Source organism: Alligator mississippiensis, chromosome 13 (assembly GCF_030867095.1).
Source record: "Alligator mississippiensis isolate rAllMis1 chromosome 13, rAllMis1, whole genome shotgun sequence".
Lineage (NCBI taxonomy): Eukaryota > Metazoa > Chordata > Crocodylia > Alligatoridae > Alligator > Alligator mississippiensis.
This window is the reverse complement of record NC_081836.1, coordinates 10,013,889-10,039,206: the sequence shown is the minus strand read 5'-3', so window position 1 is coordinate 10,039,206 and position 25,318 is coordinate 10,013,889. Positions and strand designations below refer to the sequence as shown.

Here is a 25,318-nt window from a genome sequence, read left to right as displayed (position 1 = left end):
CCTAGTAGAAGTAAACAACCTAGATTCAAATAACCTCTTAAATTTATATCCCAGGATAGTTGAGCCTTGGTGGTGATAAACTTTAATTGGCCGTGTATGCAGATTTCCAAGTTCATAAATTTAAAATGTCCACACCTGCCTTCAGTTTTTTAAAGCTCATTTGTCATAAATACAAGTGAAAGCCCTTCTTCCAAAAAAGAGAGATGACATGGCAAACTAATTTCCCGACACATTTGTGAATATTTTGTAATCCAGTGAACCATCGTGGCTGGTCAAGAAATTACTTACACAAAGACACACACACATTTATTTGCTTGGCTGCCTTGCCTGAAATCATCTACAAATGTCTCTCATCTGCCCTTTTTGGAATATCTGCTCAAGAAAACATTGTTTTCATTGCTTGCTCCTTTGAAGCCAGACATCTCAGATATGCTGGAAGACAGAGCTGCTTACTAGGGCAAAAATACCATGAATTTTATTTACTGTTCATGTGGCAGCCATAGAAAAGGTAATTCACAGAAAATCAAAGTATAGTTCCTGCCAAAGCAGGGTGGAGGTACAAGAAAACACACAAAAAAACCCCCCAACAAGCAAACCCCTCCCCCCCCCATAAAAAAACACAAAAAACCCACCAAACCAACCAAGGGATCTTTGTAAATGAAGCTGGCATTGCAGGTCTGTGTTTGAGTGATCAAGTGGACTTAAAATGTTAAGATAAGGCAAGTCACTGTTTGGTTTTAATTTTGAATCTGCGGAAAAGTAAACATCACAGCTTCATAATGGAATTGAGAGTTCCTCCTACCTGCACGCTTTCTGGGCTTCAGATTTGAATCCTGCTGTCTAAATACTGCCACTTTGCAAATGTTATTTTAATCAGCAGTCTTGGAAATGCATTGAAAATTGAACCCTGAAACACTAGCTGACTTTGGTCAGGAATATCAAAATGCAAGCAAGTGTAGGACCACAGTCACTTTAAGACATTGAGTCTTTAGGACTAAATAAGGATGGGAGGGGGAGGCGGGGGTGAAAGCAGCCCAGGATAGTTAATTCTAAGGATAGACGATGTAAAACCTCATCCATTACAATATTTAAGTAGCTGATAGAAGACAAAAATCTCTCCCCCCCCCCCCCCCCCCCCAAAAAAAAAAAAAAAATAGCTACTGTCTGAATGTAGTGAGTGGTGATCAATGGGGTTTCATTCTTCTGTAGGTGATAAATATACAGAAACTCTAAATTCAAAAACAGTATACGTCCAGAATTGAGGTGGGCTCTGCCCTGTCTAAAGACAGGCTTGATACAAAAGGCATAAATCTTTTGGGTTATGATTAACTTGCATCAGCCTTTGATCCAAGCCCTTGTTTAAAGAGATCAATATTGCGCATACAGCACAGAGTTTATTGTCAAGTCCTTTCGGAAATGAGACAGTGAATTAAAAATCAATTATACGTGCAGAAAAGTTTGTGTAGGGCAATCAATTTTGTCCTTTAGTTTGCAGAAAGATTCCAGTGTTTAACCAGCTGTAAAGAGGAATGAATTTTAAAAGCCTCCAGCAAATGAGATGGTACAAATGGGAAGAGGAGAAAAAAATTCAAAAAAAAAAAAATAATTTCAGCATTTCATGTTCAGCAAAGACTGCCTTCAGGGATAAATCTATAAATCCTGCCAGTGACCTTGGCTTCAAAATGGGTGACTTTTCTGCTTTTGCTAATCTTGATCTTTCTACAGCTGCCAGATAAGTTAGACTTGCCTTAACAATATTGTTATATATATTGCTTGCTTTGTTTAACCACCATATGTTTCTTGATTCATCGTCTCTTGGCCTCATGTGGAATATTTTTATCTATTAAGCACTTACCATATTGCTGATCCCCCAAAAACGAACATAACAAATATTTGTATTGGCCAGATGCCACAGCTAAGAGGGCTATTTCTGTGAGAGGACAGGAAGCTTAACCTCCAAACTCCAAATCGAACTCTTCTGTAAACTAAATTATTTCTAGGTGTTCTGTGTAGTATTTTTTTTTTAAATTTTTTTAGATCAGAAAAGATTTGTAATATATAAAGACAGAGAAAGACATTGACGTTTTTCATTGTTGCCAAAGGGGAAAATCCGCCGCTTGAAAGATTAATAAATACTATAGCAGCTGATTGTCGAAACCATGTTTTTCATCTCATTTTCAAGGGCATCTAAAAAATGGGGATCGCTTACACTTCCTAGCATTCTCGATCATCTTTCTGTGTTCATTTAAAAATGAGAACAAGGCACAAGGGGGCTTGAGAGATTGCATTTGTTCTCCCATAGGCAAAGTGGTTATTTTATAAAAGAAGAGGGCCAAAAAACCTATCCTTTGTAGTTCCTTAGCAACAGCGCTCAAGTCAGTTTAGTGTGCATGTGTATAATGCATATTCTATGTATAGAAACATTTAGCTGTGCAGCTCCACCGTGTCGCATTTGAAACAAAGACCAGTCACTCTGGGCTTGGGTAGAAATTCCATCACAGCAGTAATGAAGAAATAGAGATCTAACATGCTAGATGGGCTCAGCTGCCTTTTCCCTCTCTTGCCCTCTCCCCATCAGATGATAGTCTTGTCAGGGACACAATTACTGTCTTTACTACAGTGCTGACCTTTTTTCAGTCTTCACTGGCTAGAGGTTCTGGAATCTGTTCTAAATCAAATGCTCTTTTCTTTATTTTGGTTCCTTTCCAAAAGGGGGGACTGGCTTAACAGATTGAGTTATAACATTAACACCAACTACATCGATGATTGAGTTTCCAGCCTTCTGGTGAAGTCTTTGGAGTTAATACTTCAGCAGTAGCAAGACATAAATTTAGTACTATAGGAGTGGTGTCAGCACCTTTCCTCATGTTATGAGGGTTTTTTACATTAAATTTCTTTAATAAAGTATCTTTTTCTATAATAATTTAATTAAAAGGGGTTTTGAATCAGAGGCTTTCCTTCAATTTTACTAATCTCTCTACTCTCCTTTGATTTTTTTTTTTTTAATGTATTTGTACATTCCTTTAATTTCCAAATGCTGGAATTTAAAGAAACCTGTAAGTCATCCATGTGTGTTGCTGGTAACATGCTGGGTTTTAAAAGACCTTTTTTTTTTTTAAATTAATCTACTTTTCAATGTTTTCTTTATCCAGATTTATAAAGAAGTGTGAAAGGCAGACCAAATAGCCAGACTCAGCTTTCTCTCTAAACCATGTCCTTTTCTGGTTCACGTGCACTAGATCTGTACTGCAGTGTTGAGGTTGCAAACACCACAGAAGGTTGCCTAGTTGTGTGACAACAGTTTGCCGTATTTAAATTTGAAAAAGAGTAGAAGCCTATCTGTTAGTCTAGCAGTTCTTTAAAATTATTTAAGCCCAGGAAGTTACAAAACTTAAATTTGGGGCCAGTTTTTTTTTTTCTGAGGGGGCAGTGGTCAAGACTAGTTATGGAAGAAGGAAAATGTATTGCTTACTGGTGAAAGCATGACCGAGAAGGCTTTGTTCCTGGCTTCTCCCTTGACTCAAGATATTACTTGAGTGCTTCAGCAGTTCACTTCTCCCGCAGGGGTGTTCTGGGAGTTGGCTAATTTGACATTAGAGGCTTGATTGTGCCCTCTCTAGGTGCTACTTTAATAAAATGGAACAAATGGCAATAAAATGCTTTGATATCCTACCTTTGAAATGTGCCATGGAAAGTGCATAATGTTAGCTCAGGTAATTGTGGTAGATTCAGAGCTCATAATTAGAAGCAAGACCATGTAGTAGAAGTGCACAGTGTTATTTTTGGGATAATTTTGGTGCATTCCTAGTTGGTAGTAGGCTCTGAAGCTTTTGTTGTTAGATAACTGTTTCTGATCTAGCCCTTACAATATCCTGACTGCAAATGGTCACCTCGTGATGGCTGCCCAGCCGCCTGTGGAAAAGAGTTGCTAGTCTGTCCGTTTCCTGCGACCCGGGTATGCACAGCAAGGGAACAGCCTTCCACTCGTCCTGCAAATAGCTGTTTAAAGAAATACGATGAGATTAAAATAGGCCTAGATCTTACTTGTCTCTCCATCACGGCCAAGACATGTTTGCTATGTGCATCTCAAGATCTCTTCCACTCTTCCTTGTACCCTTGATCTACTGGGTCAGAAGGAGTCTTGTTTTGCATCTTGATATATGGAGTCTTCTTGGCTTCTTGACTTGGAAGATGCTGGCTGATTCTGAGATGATTTGCCTTGTAGAAATGCAGGAGCTTCTGCTGCAACCAAAGTAGCTTTCTGTGCTGTAACGGCATGCTCAAAAATGGAAGAAATGTTTTCTGTGGAGTGTGCATAAGAGTCTGTCTCCATAGTCTGTGCCCATATGGTCTGCTGTGGGGCACTTGCTGTACTTCGTCTCTATGCCTTCCCGTCTTCTCCCTCGGTGCACCTTTTTCTCTTTCTCAGTGTATCATCTTTAGGTGGATAGTTCTGTTTTTATTCATCTTGCTCTCAAAAGATGCCTGACCAATCCATTTAGTGTCAGCAAAATGGAATATATTTCTCTCAAGTTCTCAGGCTCCATGTGGCAACTCAAGAAGAGGCCAGCATCTCTAGAGGTGCCATAGATGGACTGCACTAGTTTAGAAAGAGCCTTCACCCTTAAAGGAATGGGTACATAGTAATATTATGTTCTTAGAGAGCTCCAGGTTAGAGAGAGGGGTGCCTGCCGCCACCTTGTGAAAACTGGGCCTGTGTGAATAGGGAAGTATTCAATTCGGATTTGGCTGTTTTGGAGGACAGTGATTTGATTCAGAGATTCGGTTCACTGTCCCAAATCGATTTGGCAAAGTTGGCTTCCGAAGTTTCGGTGCTGATTCAGAGAGATTTGGTGATTAGGATCGGCTGGGGAGAGGCAGGCACAGCTGGGTGGCAGCAGGTTCTCCTGCGGCTCCTCCAGCTGTGCTTGCCTCTCTCTGGGCAGGGGGAGCTGCAGGAGAAGCCCCTGTGGCTGCTCTGCCCAGCCCCAGCCTAGTCCCTGGACTTAAAAAAAAAAAGCCCCACACTCACTGGTTGCAGCAGCAGTGATTGGGGCCTCTGGGCGCTTGTGGCAGAGCCCCTCCTGCACAGTGTGGGCCAGTGAGGGGCAGCAGGGATAGCACCCCCCCTCCGGCGCTGCTTGGCACCTGCGCAGCAGTTGTTGCAACTGGTGCTTCCTGAGTCTTGGGGGAGCACCAGATCACCAAACAGGGGAGGGGGTCCCCCAGCAGCCAGTTGCCAACTGGGGGGGCCCAGCAGCCGATTGCCAAGTCAGCAGCGAAACCAGAAGTGCACTTCCAGGGGGTGCATGGCCGATCTCGGGGTGAATGTACACCTCCTACGTGTTGACACTGCCCCCCACTGCCCTGTTCTGTGTGAGGGTGGGGCTCTGGCCACAAGCCCTCAGAGGCCCCAATTGCTGCTGCCAGAGCCAGCGAATGCGGGGCTTTTTTAAAATGATATTTTATTTTATTTTTTTAAAGTGCTGGGAGGCTGGTCCGGGGAGGGCAGCCATGGGGGCTTCTCCCGCAGCTCCTCCGGCTGTGTCTGCCTCTGCCCCAGCGAGGGTAGCTGCGGGGGCTATGCCCTGCTGCCACTTGCCCAGCTAGCATTGGGGGGTGGGGGTGTGATGCAGGCGTGGCTCACTCCAGGCGGCAGCAGGGCATAGTCCCTGCTCCCAGCACTGGTGTGGCCGCATCAGCGCTGGGAGTGGGGGCTCTGCCCTGTCTCCACTTGCCAGCTGGCACAGGGGAGCAGGATGTGGGTGAGGCAGTGCTGGGAGTGGGACCTGCTGTCGCTTGCCCCCTTCCACCTGGAGCGAGCTGAGCCCACATCCTGCCCCCCTCCCCTGTCCTGGCTGGGCAAGTGGCAGCAGGGCAGAGCCCCCACTCTGAGCACTACTGTGCCCGCATCCTGCGCACCCCTGCCCCCCTCTCCGAGGAACGTGCCCTCCGCCCCGGCTGGGCAGCTTGTCCCAGCCCCCGCCTCAATCCCACCCTCCCCCATGCCCCTTCCCTCCCCCCTCCCCAACAGATTTACCAGCTGGAGGCAGCTGTGTCAGCTGCCTGTTTAGTCTATGGATGAAGCTCCGAAGCAGCCAAATCTTTTCCGAATCGATTCGGAGCTTTTAATTCATCTCCCGATTCCATTGGGATTCGGAGATTCGGTCCCTGAATTCAGAGCCGAATCTCCTCCAAATTGAATCAGCTACCAAAGCTTTGCATAGCCCCAGTGAAAACTGTACTATTTATTTCCAGTTTATTTTGGGAGTTTGGGGGTGCAGGGAAATAGAATTGAACTGTTTAGTCTGACCTGGACCCATGGAAAGAAACTGGTTTCTCTCCCCTGTTCCTCCCCCAGTCATTCTCATCTCTGAAAAAAAACACAGTGGCATGAGACCAGCAAGGATTGTGGACGGGAACAGCTCAGGAAAATCCCTTGGGCCTGAGCTGGTTAGGTCATGCAAGTTCAGGTTGTTGGCAGCTGATCACCAGTTTTGGCTTCTAAAGTTGTCACATGGATGCAGAATTAGGAAAATCTGCAGTTAAACAGAATTTAGGAAGGGAAGGGAAAAAGAAGAGAGCTGTGAGTGAGTGGACAAGCGGAGAGCCTGCGTTCTGTTGTGTGTGAGCTTGTCATCTTTTGCTTTCTGATTTTTTCCTAATGGACTTTGAGCATTACAGCTTTGAAGAGTTGATTTTTTTTTCAGGCTTCATGCTCTAAAATGCTTTGCCTTGGGGCAAAAGGTTGTCCTTGCCATGGAACTTGCCTTGCCAAGTTGCAGACACTTGCCATAGGTTAACATTAGTCTTGAAATAGCCAGTGAGATCTTATGCTAGTTTAACCATGCAGAGTTAGCTCATCTTCAGAGACTGGGCTAAATGAACAGGGAGACTATTCCCAGTACACAGACTTGCTGTCAAAGGGATCCTCTCAGATTAGGGACACTGGTTATGGGATGGGAATGCCTACCAAGCGGGGAGAGACTGTGGCAAATGACACCATGACATCCAGAGAATGCGAGCAAGAATGAGAAAACAGTAGCCCTTGAACCGATCTCCTTTGTCAAACCATCATTCCCGAGAGTCAGGCAGATAAACTAAGACTCTTCTCAGCAGGCAAAGCAGTACTACAGGCTCAGGTAAGGCACTGAGAAAGCCATTGTGTTTAGAAGAAAAATGCCTGTTTGGCATTTTTAAAAGGCACATTATACCCCACATGGTGCCCGTACCCAGCGGAGTCAGCTGGGACACTTGCACTTAGTTTCTGCATCATTTTCCATAGCAACACCTGCTATCAGTGAGGTGCAACTAAGCTACTTTTTCTTTCACTGAAAGATGAAACCATCTCTCCCGGGTTGTCAATGGCTTCATTCTCTGACTTCCTGTGATAACCCTCATTATCTGCTGAGTTCCCTAATACTTTTTGATGATTCGTGTAGCTGGGGTTCAATTGACACATTGGTGTAAACGGTGTGGAGGAAAGGGTTCTGGCAGATAGCCCTTCGCTAATCCAGATCCTTGCCTCAAAACAGGCTATCGCTTCACATGGCCTCCTCCTGCAGCTTTATCCTTTCAGGCAAATGTATTAACCTATTTTGAAGCCTTTGTAGCTCTCCTGGTTAATCATGTCTAGGACTATGGATATATGTAATATATGCGGTACAGTAATTCTCCCTGGGGGCTTATTGCCATACCTGGCACAGTCCTGTTTTATTTTTGTGCTTATGGAAAGGTGGCTTTTGTCTGGAAAGCCACTCTACTGGGAGAGATGGTCCTTGTTACGCTGTATATGGACCCAAGCGCTGAGGATTGCTTCCCTTCAGGAACGGTGAGCGGAGGATTCTCAGCACCTGGCGAGATTAAACTCCATATGAAATGAGAACAGAGGAGAGAAAAGGTATGGTACTTTAATCAGAAAGCAGGTGTGGAGCTCAAACCAAGCTAACAATCCCTTTTTTCCTGGTGGGATGAACAAAAACGTGTGAGCTCCCCTCGTGGTGCTGCAGGCAGCAGTTGATGAGCATACATTTATTGCCAGAGCAGTGCTTATTCTGCTAAGATGGATGGGGCTCCATGCAGACACACGAGAAGAAACCACGTTGCTTTTCTGGCCCAGATAGGGAAGGGAATGGATCCATTTGTGCCAAATCCTAAGAAACAAGAATTTAAGGAAGTAACTTTTTTCCCCCCAAGTTTGGCTTCCTACAGGGAATTATAAACAGTGAGGAGTTAGAGAAAAAAGAGAAAATGGAAGCGGAGGAGGGTAAGGGGGGGCTGAAAGGAAAGGAAGTTGACTCTAACTGGATTGTGAAGGAGGGGGGTGCCTAGGAATACCGTTTCTGTGAGTCCTATTATAATAAAGGCTGTTTTGAATTACAGCACTTTCCTCTAGCTCAGAGCTTTGACTTCAGGGTTGGGAAAGGCTTGTTTTTAACTAGTGTTTCAATTCTCTAATGATTGTGCAAACAAATATATGTTTTAAAAAAAAAAGGAGAACAAAAGCAGCTTTTTCTGTTGTCACTGGAACTGCTTATGGTCCTGCCTAACAGCTCCTCGGTGACTTATTTCAAACGGACTGGTAACTGCAGCCAAGAATGACAAAAGGCTTTTTCAAATAGTATGGTGACATGGTCCTTATTTAAGAAACTCTGATTACTGTCACAACACGGCTGCTCGGTGCGCTTTCGCTCTCACGACTTATCTTTTTTGCACAAATATAAGTAGCATGAATGCCAAGATGCACCTCATTTGCAAGTTTTGTGTGCCTGATAAATTTTATTTTTCTAATCTTCCCCATCAACAGCAGCAATTTTTTTAATCTTTCAGATGACATAAAAATGCATTTTAATGAAGCAAATTATATAGCTTTGTCTCCTTTTGCGCATAAGCGGGGCGGCCATATTCAATTAGGCTGAAAAATGATCATTTGTTCTATTACAGGCTGTAACAGAGCGGGTGAAAAAACTGTGATCCATCACCAGTTGCTCAGCTTTATGTTACTTAAATCACTTGCCATTTCTGTCAGGGGCTCCAAATCCTCTCTGGGAGCCATTATTTAATTTAAGTTTGTGGAGGTGTCACTCGTTGGCTAATAGGCTTCTTCTGTAGTAGATGCATAGAAACTAAATATTAATCATTTTCTTTATCCATCCAAGGTTCCTAATTAGTTAGAAGGGTAACAGAGCCAATAAAGCTAATGATTTTGCTGCTGTAGGAAGACTTTGACAATATGAGAGCTGAATCCTGAACGGTGCTAAGCACCTGCCATTGAGGTTGATGGTGTCTGCTGGAGTTGCGTAGGGCACAACACAGCAGGTTTTGGGGGGGGGGGGGAGGTTGGGTTTTTTTTACAAACTACTAACAGTCAGGACGGTGCAAGAGACTTCACTGGTCTATAGTGGAGTGTTTGATGTGTGGTTGGGAGTGCCTTTCCAGAAACACATTTGTTCCAAACTCACGGCACCTGCCTGCCTGGCTTTTGAACCCTGTAAAGTTTTTCCCATCCCAGCTGAGGAACATCTGCACTACGAGTTGCCGGTCAAACTTTGTGCATCTTGTATATGGCTTCCGGTGAGCCCTGGCTCTTCTTGCCTGGTGTTGCACAAAAGAGAGCCTTCTCTTGATCAGCCATTGTGAAAGCTGAATGAAACATTACCCGTTGGTACTGCTCCTCCAACTCAGCCTTTATGTTTCATGCATTCATGGTTTTACATGTACTGTGGCAAGGGCCCAAAGTGTGTTGCCCCTGGGCTTGAGGTTTCACTTCAGCTTTTGTTGCCCTCTTGATACCTCACCTTGACTCTTTTCCACTTGTGCCTAATCCTCTGCATGCTTTTTCTTCCTCCTCTTCCCCCACCCCCCGGTCAAGCATACATTCAAAGTATCCTTTTAGATTTATATAGCTTTTAGGCTACGCTGAGAGACTGAGCAGGCAGTAGCTCATGCATTTAGAGGAGCCAATAAGCATCGCACCATATTACCCTCTGCTGGATTGGAATAATTTCAGGCACTCAGATCACGCGTTCTGTTTGTTAGGAAACAGGAGGTGGGGGAGTCATTTTTGACTCATTTTGGTACATATTTTGGACATGAATTTGTCGGTAGAGCAGACCTGGGCAGCATCTTCCAAGTGTGGACAAGTAATTTCAGTATGTAAAAATAAATAAATTAAAAAAAATATTAAATGTGTACTGCCTTTTCAAGTTCTGTCTGCCAATAATCTCTCCTATGCTCTAGAAGGAGTACTAGTCCCTTCATTTTTGCTCTTAATTTTTTTTTCTGTGATTCGTGGGTGACCTTTTCATATTTGGCACAGCTTTTTCCCCAAACTAGATGTTTTTATTCAGAGGCCCTTATACAAAAGCAAAGGGAACTTATGAATCATCTGCTTTTTTTTTTAAAACTACTTTTATATATTACTGCCAAGTTCACTGCATGAGCCAACATCTTCCTTGGTAATTGGATGGCTGTTGCAGGAGTATATCAGTCACTTTGCTGAGATCTTAAATGCTTCTGACAAAAATATAATGGATAATTGAATGAAGAAGATCATACAGCGTCTTTCTCATTGTGTCACATAAGCTCATGTGGGAACTGAAGCCTTGTGCAATGGGACGCACTGGTAAAATAACAACAACGACAACCATTTTTGATACTCGTACACTTCAGTCTGCTTTGTTGCATGCACCTTCCAGGGTGTCCAGGGCCTCCAGTCCTGCTTTTTCTGATGTCTGGCAAAGCTTCCAAAATAGCCAGCGACACAGGACCAGACCCTGGGAGCAGATGGTGGCTGCTCTGTATCTTTATTTGAAATAAAGCTATCTTGGGTTGAGATTTAAATATGCAGAGTTCTTCAGTTTTAAGCTGCAGCTCCAAGACTCGGACCTTGGAAAGAGCTCCTTTCTTCCCACTTCACTAAAACGCAAGGCAGGGCTTGAGTGATTTGGGTCTGGAGTTTTTAGTAAATGAAAGAGATGGCATTGCTCTGAAAAGCTGCTGTGCTGCATACATCATGGTAGAGCCCAAAGCCCTTCAGGTCAAGATCTTAGAAGGGGCTAGTGATTTTGGATGCCTCTTTTTGGGTGTCTGGTCTGGCATTCTTAAGTGGGGTAGGGGGAACAGTTTGGTCTCTGTGGACTAGTCAAATCCTTGAACTCTGCTCGGGCCCAATCTGACCTCCATTCTTTCCTATTTAGGTAGAGACAGGAATACAATCCAAATCTGAGCCTCAGTTTTGCGTTATCCACAAGGCTACCCTTCCTCGGAAACAACAATTGTGCGATGCTGTTTCTGTACTGTCATTTCTGTAGTGTAATGCAGAGTGGCACAAAGCGCCCCTAGGATTACGTGGGAGGGAGAGTAGTTTGTTTGAAATAAAGAATGGTCTTTTCCCTTTGAAGAAATGCTTCTCTCAGGGTAAATGAGCCCACATGGAGTGCTCTTCTGCTGCAGCTAGCCTACCTCTGGTACCCAATCTAGCTCAGCTCTCCCTAGTCCACAGCACAGACGAGCTGAGCGAGAGCCGAGACTCATTTCACCTGGCCTCTTAAGTCAGCAGGGGCCAGTTTTATCCCTGCACCCTCCCTGAGAGATGCTCTGCTCCCCATCCTCTTCCCGGTCTGCTGCTCTGCTTGGTGCTCCCTTCCTTGTGTTCCCTACCTGATCTCCTGCTGTTTTCTACACCCTGCCCTGCGTTCCCTATCCAATTCTTGCTCTGCTTTCTGCTTCTGTGCTGCCAGTCCCCTTCCCTATCCTCCATATGCCACACACAGAGGCTACCCATGTCACTTGTTGCAGGTTAGCCACCCCTGTCTTAAGCTAATCCCTTCTAATTCTTGAGTTTGCAGACCAAAGCTTGAGCTGAAATCTGGGCAAGCTTTGGTTATTTACTTTGACAAGTCACCCATAGAAAAGAGAGATCTGCATCTCAATTTGTCTGATTTCCTTTGGGGTTCTTGCCACCATTGTGTCTAATTATTCTTGGATTTGTTCTTCCTCTAAAGCCAAAGAGCTTTTAGAGTTGTTTTGTTCATCTTCCTCCTGTCAACTGCAGAAAGTCACTGTTTGGAGACGGAAATGCCGTCTTGAGAATAATTGACAATAATGGTCCAAACCCCAGTGGAACGATATTTCTAGCAGAAGCTCCCTACTGCAGAAATATTATGTTTGAGTCCTGAAAAGATCACACAGTATATTTCAAGTCATCTGAGTGCAGCTTTTTTTGTAGGTAATGTTACAAATTGAGGCAGAGGGGAGGGGAAAAAAAAAAAAAAAAAAGGTGTTCACAACAAAAGAGAAACTTCAGGCTTTCTTTGTAGTGTTACTTCAATACATAGACATGCATTTTAGGAATTCAGTGTGGTTTGGATAGCGAGAGAGAAATCTCACAGAAGGGGGAGAGGAATGAAAATATTGTGCTGGTGTTTAAGTAAAGAATCCAACTGGTGGTTTATTTTGTGCAGCCCTCGGGTTGATTAGCCTCACGCTCGGGTGTTGCTGATGGGTTGGGGGCTGGTTTGTGTATCTGTGCTCACCCACCCATGTTATTGCTTGGGACCAAAATGGCTGTTTTAGTATCTGTGATATAATAGAGGTCTGTTTTATGTGTTTGTAGGCAGCGTGGTGTTCCCTTTTATACTGAGAATTCGATAAAATCCTTTAGTTTAAAAAAAATAATAAATAAAAACAAAGGGAAAATATGAAAGTGTCCTTTGAGTTGCTAGATTTGGTACCCAAGTAGGTAATGACACAGGAGAAGAGTCTTCAGCTTTGTGGAGCATGGCTGTTCCTTCTGGCAGTGGGATACTTCCCGGGAAGAAGCTGCTATAACCGTAAGCCCTCACTGGCAGCATTAGGCAGGGCAGTGCGGCACCTTTAATAGACTAACTCGTTGGGAGAGGCATGAGCTTCTGTAGGCTGCAGCCTACTTCGTCTGAGTCTATGGATGCTTTGTTAGCTTTGCTGCAAGAACTTAAAGAAGTTGAGTGGGTGAGAGGGAAGGGTGATCTTCAGACCCGCTGGAGTTGCTCCCTCGGTAGTAAAAGATGTATAGTGGCATTGCTGTTCCGGACGTTCGTAGAAGCTGCTGCTCCGTTCCCATTCGCGTGCATTACACCTTTCCCATATTTTTCCGTTTCTGTATTTGGCATTTTTTCCTTTATTAGTTCCTTCCTCTGCAAAGTTAGCTAGCAGTTGGAAGCACCAGTCATAAGAGCACCCCCCCCCCAAAAAAAAAGAAAAAAAAGAAAAAAGGAAAAAAAACCCTGCATAGATAAGTATACCAAATTCATACGTCTATAAAACCAGGCGGCAAGGAAAAAGTAGATAGGATTTCTGTTCTGACAGTTTACAATTGGCGTGTCTGGCATGTTTAACTTCTACGGCTGTTAACCTTATTAGAGAGAAGTATTTCCAACCCAAATCTCAGATCTGCAAGTTGGTAAAAGGGTGGCAGTTGTTTGAGTTTCTTGAAAATTGTGGCTGTTTCAGCATGTTAAAAGCTGCTTTATCTGATAATTCCATTTTGAAAAGACTGTTTAAAAGCAGCTACAATCAGGAGTGAATCTAATCTGAATTATAATCAGCAGCTTTCTATTATTGCATTGTCTCTTGGCAGCAGTAAATTATTTGTTCTGTTTTCTGGGTCACAAACACACCAGCCCTCCTCTGTTCTTTTCCTCTTTAGATTGCCTTTAAAAAAAATACGTGTGCAAAATCACACTTTCACAGTGTTTTGGCTGCGTTTTTGCAGCCAAAAGCAGGTGTGATTTTTACAGCAAGGTAACGAACAAACATTACCTCACTGCGTAAAACAAACAAATGAAAAAGATACCTTTTTTTTTTTTTTTTGACAGCAGAGATACAGGATTAGTTTCTTTTAATTCCTCCATATGTGAAATGGGAATAATCTCTCTCCTGGTGCTGTGAAACCTAATACGTTCACTTGTTCCGGATGAGAGTGTCTCTTCAAAGGACTACAGATGAGCAAACTATTGAGATGAAGTTTTTTTGGGTAGCACAGTGCAATCAGGATCCTGGGGCTGGATCTGCCCAGGTCGACTGTAGGTCTTCTCTGGGCAGGGACCATCTTTAGCTGTTATGCAGGAATGAGCCTGTCATGGAGGCTGACGTAAGCGGGTGAGCTGGTATGTCCACTGGCTCTTTCTCAGGGGAAATGCTTAGCCTGTCAGTAGACTGATGAAACATCGCTGTGTGCGTCTAATACCAGCAGTGCCTCGTTTGCAGCGGGGATGCTAGAAATGCCGGTCCGAGGGGTTCTGCATTTTCAGCCTCTCGGCAGTACCGACCGTGTCTAGCTCAGGTCCCCGTTGGAAGCCCAGCAATGCACCGTTGAGCCACCAGGGGGTGATCTCCTCGGTCACGGCTTGGAAGAATTAATGTTTTTTCAGCTTATTCTATTTGAAGAAAACAGATTGCAGACTGAGCAGCCTTCAAATAAGATGTGCCCGTTCCCCCTCCCCGCCTCTTCATCTTCCCTGGAAACGTCGGGCCGGCGACTGCAGTAATGTGCCGATGGATAGCAGGGCTGGTAGCCATCCACCAAGCACGCTTGCAAAGAGCCAGAGGTGTTCATCAAATCCTGTTTACTTTCCTCCAGCTCTAAAAAGTCAGCTTTTTAAATTTTATTTTCTTCCACTGCTTTTTCTTTCCACCCCCACCCCCCTTTTTTTTGATCCGCGCACCAGCTTCTGATGTGCCACTGCAGGCTGTCCTTAGATCAGGTTTCTTGGCGTGCTGTTGACTTTATCTCGCTTACCGGATCACATTTCTGTTGCCATACACCGTGTGATCGCAGCCTCCCCACAGCTTTTCAACAATTAGTAATTGAGCAGGAAGTGTGTGTTCATTACAATAGCCTTTTGATTTTGATTTTACAATCACGCAGTGTTTAGCACAGAGCGGAGGCGGGGGAGGCACTTCTCTGAAACACATTTTTGACAGAGAGAAGTCTGTTGTTTCAGCCACTTGGCTATTTGTCAGCAGTTCTCAGACTTCCCTCTTGTGCTGGTTGCTTGGCAACCTGGGGCTGGAGCAATCACACCGTGGCCAGTGCATTTCCAAGAGCAGGTTGGTGGATGATTTATCGGCGGGGCTGCGAGCGCGGTGAGCCCGAGAGGCAGGAACGGACCTTTTAACGGGAGCCGACATGAAACATGAAGGCCAGGAGAGAGGCAGGCTTGAGAGCATTGTCTGGGGAGGCGCGATGAAAATACCCCGAGTCGATAAATAGAGGGTCCGCAATTAGAGCAAAATAAATGCTCTTCATTTAGAGATAATTGATTTTTTTTTTTTTGTTTTTTTTTTTTGTGGTCGGCGTTTTGTTTGTTCTTTTGAGGTAACGTTTCTCGGCTAAGATTTCATATGGAAAAGAGGTGCGTGCAGCAGGGAATGAATAAACGCTTTGCAAACTGCTTTGGGTGCATCTCGGCGTGAAATCTCTCTCCCTGTAAAAATAGCCTCCCTGCAACACTGATGGTACAATCAAGCTCGGGCTAGCACATAAGGTTAGCCGTGCCCTGACAACCCCTGAGCCCACGGGTGACGGACTAGTTTCCCTTCTTTGCCAGCCTTGGAAAAGCCTTGCAGCCATTGTGTCACCTTCAATATCATGTTCTCTTTCAAGCAGACTTTTCGGTTGATCCTTCACGTTATGCAGGGGGAAAGGAGGGGACATTTATCAACTGGCATTTGAGGAGTTCGCCCCGCGGCCAAGCAAAAGCCCTTTCCCCTCTACCCACCGCCTCCAATAAAATACGCATTCTGAAATTTGGATAACCTTTAGCAAAACGCCCCGCTATAATTTCTTGTGCTAGGAGGTGAGGCTTTTCCCATTATAGTTCTAATGTGGGCCAAGTGGCAGATGAATAATCAGTGACAGGAGCAGCATTTTAGGCATTTTAGGAAGGAAGGAGCAGCAAAGGGATGATGAATTTGGCTTGACCTCTTAAATAGCAGCATAAATACTTTATTAAAAATTCTAAATAAATGTGTTTGCAAGTGGTAATCCCACTCTGCATGCAGTCTCATTTAGCCAACTGTGTATGCAAATGTGCTATTAATGTGTTTGCGTTCAGTATAAATATACAAATCTAATCTGTTTATATATGTAATTTACACACAGCTGTGCTCATGCTCACTTAATACCAATATTTTCAGCAGGCGAGAGGTATCATGGGAGATCTATTGTTCCAAACAAAAGCTTAACAGTACAGCACCACGGAGGGGGCTCATTACCATCCCAGGATCCCCTGGCGTTCCCTTGAGGGAGTCTGCTTTAATGATTACCAGTCTGCGTGGATGGCTGTAGCTAGATGGAGCGCACCGGCTCTGGAGGACCGGGATGCACCTTGCGTCTGTGCAGGACTTGTAGCACCAATTTTTTGCGTTCACTTTTGAGGGAGGGTTTATTGCTTCACTTTGTTTAAGGCAAAATACCCCTGGAAAATCGATCCTTTGAGGAGAGGAAGTTGATTGTTCAGTATCCTTAAACTCTATCATAGATGTCATTGTCTTCATTCTCTGTTTGCCAGAGGTGTTTATATGACCCTGGAGGCACTGTGGATAATGTTGGTGGAATATTCCCTAGGGACTTTTAATGCTGTTTTAGGAGATTACCCTACTATGTGATGCCATTAAAATGCTAATAGAAGTATATTTTTAAATTGTGACCTGTTCAAGAGATCTGTTAAGTATCAATGAATGTGATAAAGTGATTTCTTTCTTTCTCTCTTTTTATATTTTTAGTGTGCCATAGAGATCTACAGGCCAAATTCTGCCCTGGGATAGCCCCTCTCCCATTTATAGCAGTCAAGCAAAAAAAAAAAAAAAAAATCAGTGGACTGGCACCGTTATGAATTGGGGTGGAATATAACCCAGGTCCATAATTTGCCAAATTTAGAACCAGGCCTAAACTGTTGTGCATGTTTCAGAAGTCAAGAGTAGAAATAGAGAAACGTTGGATTTTTTTTTTTTATACAGTGATCTTCACCCCTGCCAGCAGCCCCTTCCTCTTCCTGTCCCTGCATGTATCCATGCACATACGTGTGCTGGTGCCCCATCTTGGGCTAGGGTCTTGTGAAGTCTTCCGTGACATCATTACAAGCCACCGATAAATACATAAGCTTTATAAATGAATGCACAGCTCCTAAATTTCTGCGGTACAAGAAAATCTGTTTTGTAACATGAGAAGAGAAGAATTTTGATGCACATTATAGTTATTGCTGTCAGCTTATTTTTAATTCTGGTGTAGAATTAAGTAGCGACAGCTGGCCCCACGAGTGTAGCTGATGTTTTTCCCCGTGCTCTGTTCACACTACTTAACTGCTTCTACTTAAAAGCTCACCAAAGCATATTTGCTTGTCTTTACTCTGTGGTAATGCCTGTTGGAGACCAGAAGAAATGACAGAACTTTTGCATAGCGAACATCAGCTGAGCCCCCCCGTTGAGACAAGGGCTTGTAACAGTTTTCTGTGGATTCCTAGCATACAACCCCGCGGACTCCAAGTCTGAGTCTTCATTGACTTGTGCTCGTGTTATCACTGTTCCAGCAGAAAAGAGAAAAAGGTTTCTCAAGACCTGACCTAGAGCCCAGCAAAACATTTTTGAGGGTTGCCCGGCAGGCATGGTGACTGGCATTCTTATAGGCACGCGCAGCTTAGATGGCAAAACTGGGACTAACCATCCCTACCTCGAGCATGGTAGGGGTGGGAAGGTAGGGTGTAATGTTAAAAGCAAAGAGAAATGAACAATGAAGGCTAAACATTGCCCCCCAAGATCTACTGCCACTGCTGGTGGCTAGCTGGAGATCTGTGCTCCTGCCTGCTCTGGTAGCATGGGCTATTGAATCAAGTATGAGGATGCTCAAAGGAGGCTTTAAAAATGCTCCTGTTAAATAAGCTCTGCGAGCATACTGTAAACCAGCAAAACACAGCAGGAGCCAGAGTATCTGATACTAAGGGTAAAATTGCTGCCTACCTCAAAATTAAATTTAAAAAAATATTAGACAGAGTTATGGTTACAACAGGAAACAATAAAACAAAGGAAGTTCAGATGAGGTTGAAGCATATCCTGTCCTCCCAGCAGCAGGGCAAATTAAAGGGGCACTGCAAGGGCCTGAATGTGGATTTTTCTCCATGGTTTCTTTCTGCCAACAACGTGATGTTGTAAGGGGTCCCCGTGCAGGTGGCTGCATGTGACGCTTCTTTCCTCAAGTACCGTGGCATATTCTTTGTGCATTATTACCCTCAGCAATTGCACTAAGATATAGAGGATACAGGAAGGCCCAGAGTCATTTGGTGCAAGCCTCTTCTCCCGATCTCCCATCTTCCTCGTGCTTTCTCAGTAGTCCTCTGGCACCTGCTGCCCCTGCCAAAGTAGGGCAGTCTCAAGCCCCGCTACCTCCTTGATGGGACAGAGTGGGTGTCTCCGTCTCTCCACTTGCTGCTTCCTCATGTGGCCTCACTGGGCTCCATCCTGGGAAGTTTCTTATCCCAGCTGCTGATTCTCTGAGGCACTCACCCCCCTACTGTATCCCCAGCTCTACAGGGCAGCAGGACTGTGAGCAAGAGGGCCAGCCGGGGAGACGAGGGGGTTACGGGCAGGAGCATGGCAATGCCAATGCAGACTGACTGCAAATAGTTGTCCTCAAGAGACCTTGCCTTTCAGTTGGCGTAGACCAAGCTGGTGCGGGACCCTTCACTGGTCCCAAAATAACCTATGTAAAATTGGACTCTTGCAAGGTGAGAGCCTCCAGGGAGCTACAGCCATTTATCCCTTAGGGCAGAGAAGAACACTGCACTTTTGCAGTACTTAAATTGTTTTTAATGGGACTCGCTGAGATTTCTCACTTGAGCAGGGTTTGGCCTTGCATTTAGAAAGTAAATTGAGATCCTTTGAGATGAAAAAGGCTATACAGAAATTTTGGCTGCTTTGTGCTGCAGCAAGGTTTGCTTAGGTGAAAAACATTACATACCTGATAACACCAAGCTAAGATCTTCAGATACAGGATGTCTGGTCTCCTTTCGATGCAAACATCATCGGTATTCCTTTAGAAAAACAGTGTCAGCATTCTGGTTAGACAGCAGCACATGTGATACCATCCACCCTTCTTGGCAAATGTCTTTTATTTTTAATGTGTCCACATTAAATTCAGTTTATGTAAAAATACGGCCAAGCTCTTAATAAAATGTACCCTGCGTACTGAAATTCAGCCAAGGTGCATATACGACGTCTGCATGCTTAAAAAGTTATTGTTTTGGGCAATCCAGAAATGTGTTTCGCACACTAACAGGTTTTTGCAAATGCAGCCGGTCCATAATTCCTTTTTCAGACTAGGCAAAGCAGTGGGTTTCATTTTTCATCTTGTTAAATTGGTTTAAAAATTAAAAGATGGTTTTATGGATTTTGTGTTTTTACGCTGTTAACTGTTAAGACCATAAAACTTTTTTGCTGCTTGTTGTTGTGAAACCTGTTGGGGGCATATTAAATGGAGATGACCAGGTTACTTAGCAAGGGCTTGGAAAAACATCTCTTAAATGCTACTTGCTTATAGCAAAACTGGTTCACACTGAAACTTCTGTTATAACACCCGCCCTCCCTGTTGTCAGATGACCATAATTTAATGAAAAAGTGTTCTTTGAGGCAGGAACTTTCTGTTCTTGGTCACAGTTAAGAGAGAAAACATTTCTGAAAGTGTGAGGGGAAAATCCTTTCATCTGTTCTTTGAGAAAATGGTTTTGGTGTGTGTGGGGGGGGGTAGGGTGGGGAGGATAGCTTTTGTGGCATGCTAGGGCATGTATTTTCTTTTCCTTTATCTAGGGAAAATTTTCCAAAAGTGGAAATAACATTTCAGTAAAGAGTGGGTCACTTCCTAAGTTTGAGGGGAAAAAATAACTTGGATCTAAAACTGGCTAAAAAAAAACCTCACTACAGAAGTGGTCCAGAAGGTATTTCTGAGCAAGTTAATGTTTCTATAGAATCTTAAAAGTTTGCATTTTTGAAATTCATAGGGTTTGCACCTGAATCTGTAAAATTAAATATACATAGGAAGATTGTTGCCATTTTGCATAATACATTGTTGGGTTTATTGTACATTTTTAGACCTTGCGTAGCCCAACCTGTTTCATGTTTATGCAGTAAACCAAAAAACCCCAGCTGCCCTCAGTCCCGGGTTAAAATCTGGGGTGCTGATTTTCATCAGGCAGCAGCAAATTTTCCCTGCCAAGCTCTAATCCCTTGATAATAGAAACCCTGACGCATAACCTTAACTACAGCATCGTAATGGCATTATCATCACATTGATAAACATGCCATCTGAGCTCTGTTAGTCAGAACATAATGGCTTTGTGTATCTTGTCATGGTATTTGTTTCTTGGGATAAAATATGGGACCTACAAGTAACACATATGCAAACATTAACATGCTTGTTCCTAGTGCTTCCTTGGTTATTTATAGCCCCCTGTTTACACATTGTAGCAGGATACTGTGGAACCTAATAAATTACGTTGGGGGAGCTCAAATTATACAACGGCATTAGGAGACCTTGTGTTCTGACTAGTCAATAGCCATGGCAACCATTTCACAAAGCATATCTGTGTTGTCTATCCACCACAACTGACCCGGTAAGCCACCGAGGTTTCCTAATGCTACCGTGCAACAATAGGAAGAATTCTACTAAGGATGCTTAGCCTTCATTTAGATCCCGCTGCACTCTTCGTTTTCCAGGTGCTGTTCAAATGTTAATTGTGTAACAAATATAATTGTTGCGTGCATTCGATACAGAAGCTGAAATTTGCACCTTGCATTTTTAACCAAAAAAGGGGTAGAAGTATCAACGATTTGTAAACCATTTTGCTCCAGATGCACCTTTTTTTCCTTCTTATCAAGACTCCTCCCTTGCCTCGGCACTTGTAGGATCAAGACTCGCATCTCCATCGTTTTAAGACTTCCGTCTCCCATCATTTTAAGAGGCTCCCTCACTCCATCAGTTACAAAATTCAACATTCCCAAAGCAGCGGGGCAGTGTCTTACACCCTGTTAAAAAAAACCCCATAGGAGCAATGGGTTATTCCTGACTTAGCGGTGAATTGAAAAAGTAGGCCAAGGCAGAATCTGTACAGAAAGAGTATATGGCCATTTTTTAAAAAAGTGCTTAATTTGGCCCACAGCAGACTGGAGAACAACAAGTTAAAGCCTAATTCAGTCCTTTTGACAGCAAAATGTGCATTTCAGAGCGGCCTTAACTGTGCGAGACTAGGGGGTAGGAATGGGAAAGTGGATGCAGGTGGACAGGGAGCAGAGATGCAATGTGAGCTGACTAAAGGGACTAGAGCAGTGGTGCCTTGAGCTCATGGCACTACAGGCTAGACGAGTGGTGCGGGGATGGTCCGTGGGCTGGATCAAACCCTGCATGGCCTTAGCTGCCCTTGAATGGGGGATTGGGACCTGGCTCCTGGCACCAAGCCCTCCCTGCCCTGGAGCCCCGATTCAGCACACAGGGCCCGGGGCTCCCCACAGATCTGGAAATTTGGCAGCGGGGGGTGGTACCTGCTGCTCCTCTACTGACAAATTTTCGGACCCGTGGGGAGCCCTGCAGGCCTAATGAGACAGTGCTAGGGACCAGATGTAGCTCGTGGGCGAGGGGCAGAGTACTGCTGGACTAGAGCAAGAGGAACAGTTCAGCAAGTGAATTGAAATAAAAACACTTAAACATTGCTATTTTGCAGGGTTTTTTCCCTCTATCTAAATTCTGGAGCTGTATCATTTGCCCAAAGATAATTTAGAAGAAAAACATTTGGTTTTTTTGGTGGTTTTTGGTTTTTTTCTTGGGTGGAGGGGGTTGTTTTGTTTTGGGTTTTTTTGCTTCTGTTTGCACAGGGCTGTTTTATAGTTGTAGGATGTTCATGTGGATACAGAAATGATAGCACATCAGAACCAGAAGCCCACTCTTCTTTGTGTGGAACACAGACTGAACACCTGGCGCTGTCATGTTTAATGGCCAGCCACTGTTTTCATTTAATACGCACTACGGGGTGTTTTTTTTTTGGTTGCTTTTTTAGTCTCTGCATGAGAAATATAAGGTGGTTTCAGTTTTGTTCAGCAGCAATCTGCTTATGGCAGGGAAGCTGTAATTAAAATTAACCAGTTTGTTTTGGAAATGGGCACTGATGGGTAAATATGTATGTTAGCTATCTTGTGGCAACTTTTTGTCATAATTTTCAAGCCAGTGCAATCACCTAAGTCTGACCTGCATAACGTAAACTATGGCATTTCACCCAGTGATTTCTGCATCGGCCCAAGTAACTTGTGGTTGAACTAGAACATCTCCTTTGGAAGGACATTCGCTATTGATATCAAGATTGAAACGGTACTGTTCACCATGCCAATTCCATTTAACAAGCACTGTGTCAGGTTGTGTGGTTGGGATGATTGAATGATGAAGCCATATCAGATCATAAGCGTAGACAAAGACGTGCATGGAACACAGAATAATTGGTAAGGTTTTTCAGAATGCCCCTAAACTCCAGACATGACTCCAACTTTTGGAAACCGGGCATTTTCTAATCTGCTGCTCTTGAGACAAGATAGTCCACATTTACATCCCTGATTAGGACTGCTGGTATCTACAAGTAAATGAGAGCAACTTGGGACTGTTGGAAAGTTTGATCAAAGTGGAGGGAAAATGTGAAAAAGTTCATCTGGTAGTTGTTGTTTTTTTTTTAATTTTTAATATACAAAATTGCAAAAGTCAACTCTGAACTCCTTCTGGAAGTAGCTCTATCTTCTTCCTTGGTAGGAAAGCTCCACCTTTCATAAACATACAGTCATTTTGGTACACATCACAAGCAGGTAATGTGAATGGAGAAAGTAATTCATCAGGCTTTGGGGCTTCAGGGTACAAATGTACTATACCCAAACCTTGCAAGCGGTGATTAAACATAACTGCTGAAATCTCTTCAGTGCTTCAGAAAGGAGGCCAAGTCTACAGTGGTATCTTTTGGTTCTGCCCCCAACATTGCTTATGCACTGAATCATGGCGATTCTATTAACCTAGATATTTTTAAATCTGACAGCTGTTGTGGAAAGGGTTGTATTTGGATTGGGAAAGGGCAGCGGATCAGATGGTTGAAGATTATGAGTCCACACTTGCCACTTATATTGTGAGGCCCAGCTGATCCCTTGGAAGTCGGTTCCATTTTAGAGATGGATAAACTGAGGATTCAGTGGTTATTTGCCAGGGGTCTCACAGCAAGTCATTGTTAAAGCAAGTAGAACCCAGCTTTTCTCTCTTGCAGCCCTGTGCCATGGGCCAAGTTGCCTCGACATATAGCACTGGTCCTTCCCTTCCATAGGCAGAGGGTCCAGCTAAGCAAAATGGAACTGTTCAATGACTGCTCTTTGGAACGATTTTCTTCATGTTTTTATTTCTGTAAACTCCTAATATGGACCTTCCCTTCGTACTCTGTTACCTGATGCTGCAAAGGCAGCATACTCATGGTACAGCATGCGGTAATGATGATGTGAAAGTCCTTCCAGCCCCAGGGGCTGCCTGCACATGATTTTGTTGGAAGCACAAAGTGCACTTTGGGTTAGATGCTGGCAGATGATACTGTGACTTGACTGATCTTCATCCCACGCAGTTGGTTATAGAGGTGCATTGCACTGCGCTGTAGAATAGAGGTGTGGGTGTTTCGGCAGTCTTTTCTTTCCATTGCTCCTGCCATCTTTCTCTGTTGTAAAAGCTTGTAACAACATAAGAAGCATGGGCATGGTAGGGGAAATAAATGGGCCCTTGGCAACAGAGCGAAGCATCGCCGTTTTTGAGAGTGAGAAGCGCCAGTGAGAGCAGTGGTCAGAGCAGCGGTCGGCACTCAGTCCTGGTGACATGCAATAGATGTTCTTGTCCGAAATCTGGTGATGGGTGGAGGCAGGTTTCTTCCTTTCGCTCCAATTCCTTGTTTAAGAGCCTGGATGCTTTTATTACTCCTTTCTCTTGCATTTTCGCTGGCGTGGCTGACCCAGTGGCTTAAAAGACATAGAAGCAAGTGAATCGGCTCGCTTACAGGGGTTTAATCCCAAAGTGCCAGTGGCTGGTGGCTGACTCCTGCCTCTGCTTAGGTGGGTTTCCTAGCAGTCGACCCGTAGCATTTTCACTACCATGGAGGGTTGGGATTTGGGTGAGGTTAGTCCTACAGCATCACTGCACACGGGCGTGGGAAGCAGGATGGGTACGGCGATGCGTGGCATGATGCCCTGCTCAACCGTGGGGCCACGAAAGGCCGACCTCCCCTCTGTGCTCACCTTCCTGGGGTCACCTGACCCCCCCCACAGTTATCTTCCCCGCCTGGTGCAGGGGCCTGGACCCGACGATCTTCCGAGGACCCTTGCAGCCTCCGAATTCCCCTGCTCCCCGGCCTAGGGGAAGGTAGCTATTCGCCTGGCACGCTGCCGGGTGCTTGCACCAAGATTTGGCCCCGGGACATGGGAGCCACCTTAAGCCACCCATCCTATGCCTGGGCGCTGCCTGCATGTCCCCCTCCGCCCCTCCTGGAGACGAGGTGCTTTGGGTCAATGTAATCCGCACTTGATATCTTTTATTAGACCAACTAGATTTTTGCCACAAAAAAACAACAACAAGCGGTCTCTCTTATCCGACGGACTCGCGCGGTCCCTTCCAGCCCCGAACACCCCCCAGACCTACGGACTAAAAAAAGTTGGGAAAATCCTTCTCGCGCAAACAGTTTTTTGTGATTATTCCTTTCCTCCCCCAGTGTGCAAGGACTTTTTTGCACCCATCCATTTTTTTTTTTTTTCAGCTGCAAGGGGCGGCGTTCACCCGCCCTTGCCCCACGGCTGTAGGGTGCAGTAGTCGGACCTGGCCCCAGGCAGCGCAGCCCTGTGGCCGGCCGGGCCGGGCTTGGCCCCGGGGCCGGAGTCCGGGGCGGAGCGGATCCAGGCCGCCTCTTGCGGCGCGCCCGAGCCCCTTGCAGCTCCGCGCCGCTCGGCCCAGCACGGATCACATGCTAAGCCGCCGCCGCCGCCGCCGCCTCCTCCCTCTCCCTCCTCCTCCTCCCCCTTTTGTAGTGTCAGAGCCCGGAGTGACAACCCTCCTCCTCCTCCTCCTGCTCCGTGCATGGCACCTTCCCGCTCCGGACCTGTGGCTGCCGCCGCCCGAGCCAGGTCGCGCCTCCCCCGGGCCGGTCCCCGCGGCTGCAGGGAGCGGGGGGGGGGGGGGGCTTGCATTCCCCCAAAGGATTTCCTCGCACCTCTTTTTTTTTGGGGGTGGGGGGGGGGGATC

General features: G+C 45.0%; 1 protein-coding gene across 5 annotated transcripts in view; it reads left to right on the top strand.

Moving 5' to 3' along the window:
* RERE (arginine-glutamic acid dipeptide repeats) overlaps positions 1-25,318 on the top strand; it is a 378,810-nt gene that overhangs the window by 279,665 nt on the left and 73,827 nt on the right. The gene's annotated exons all lie outside the window — the stretch shown is intronic.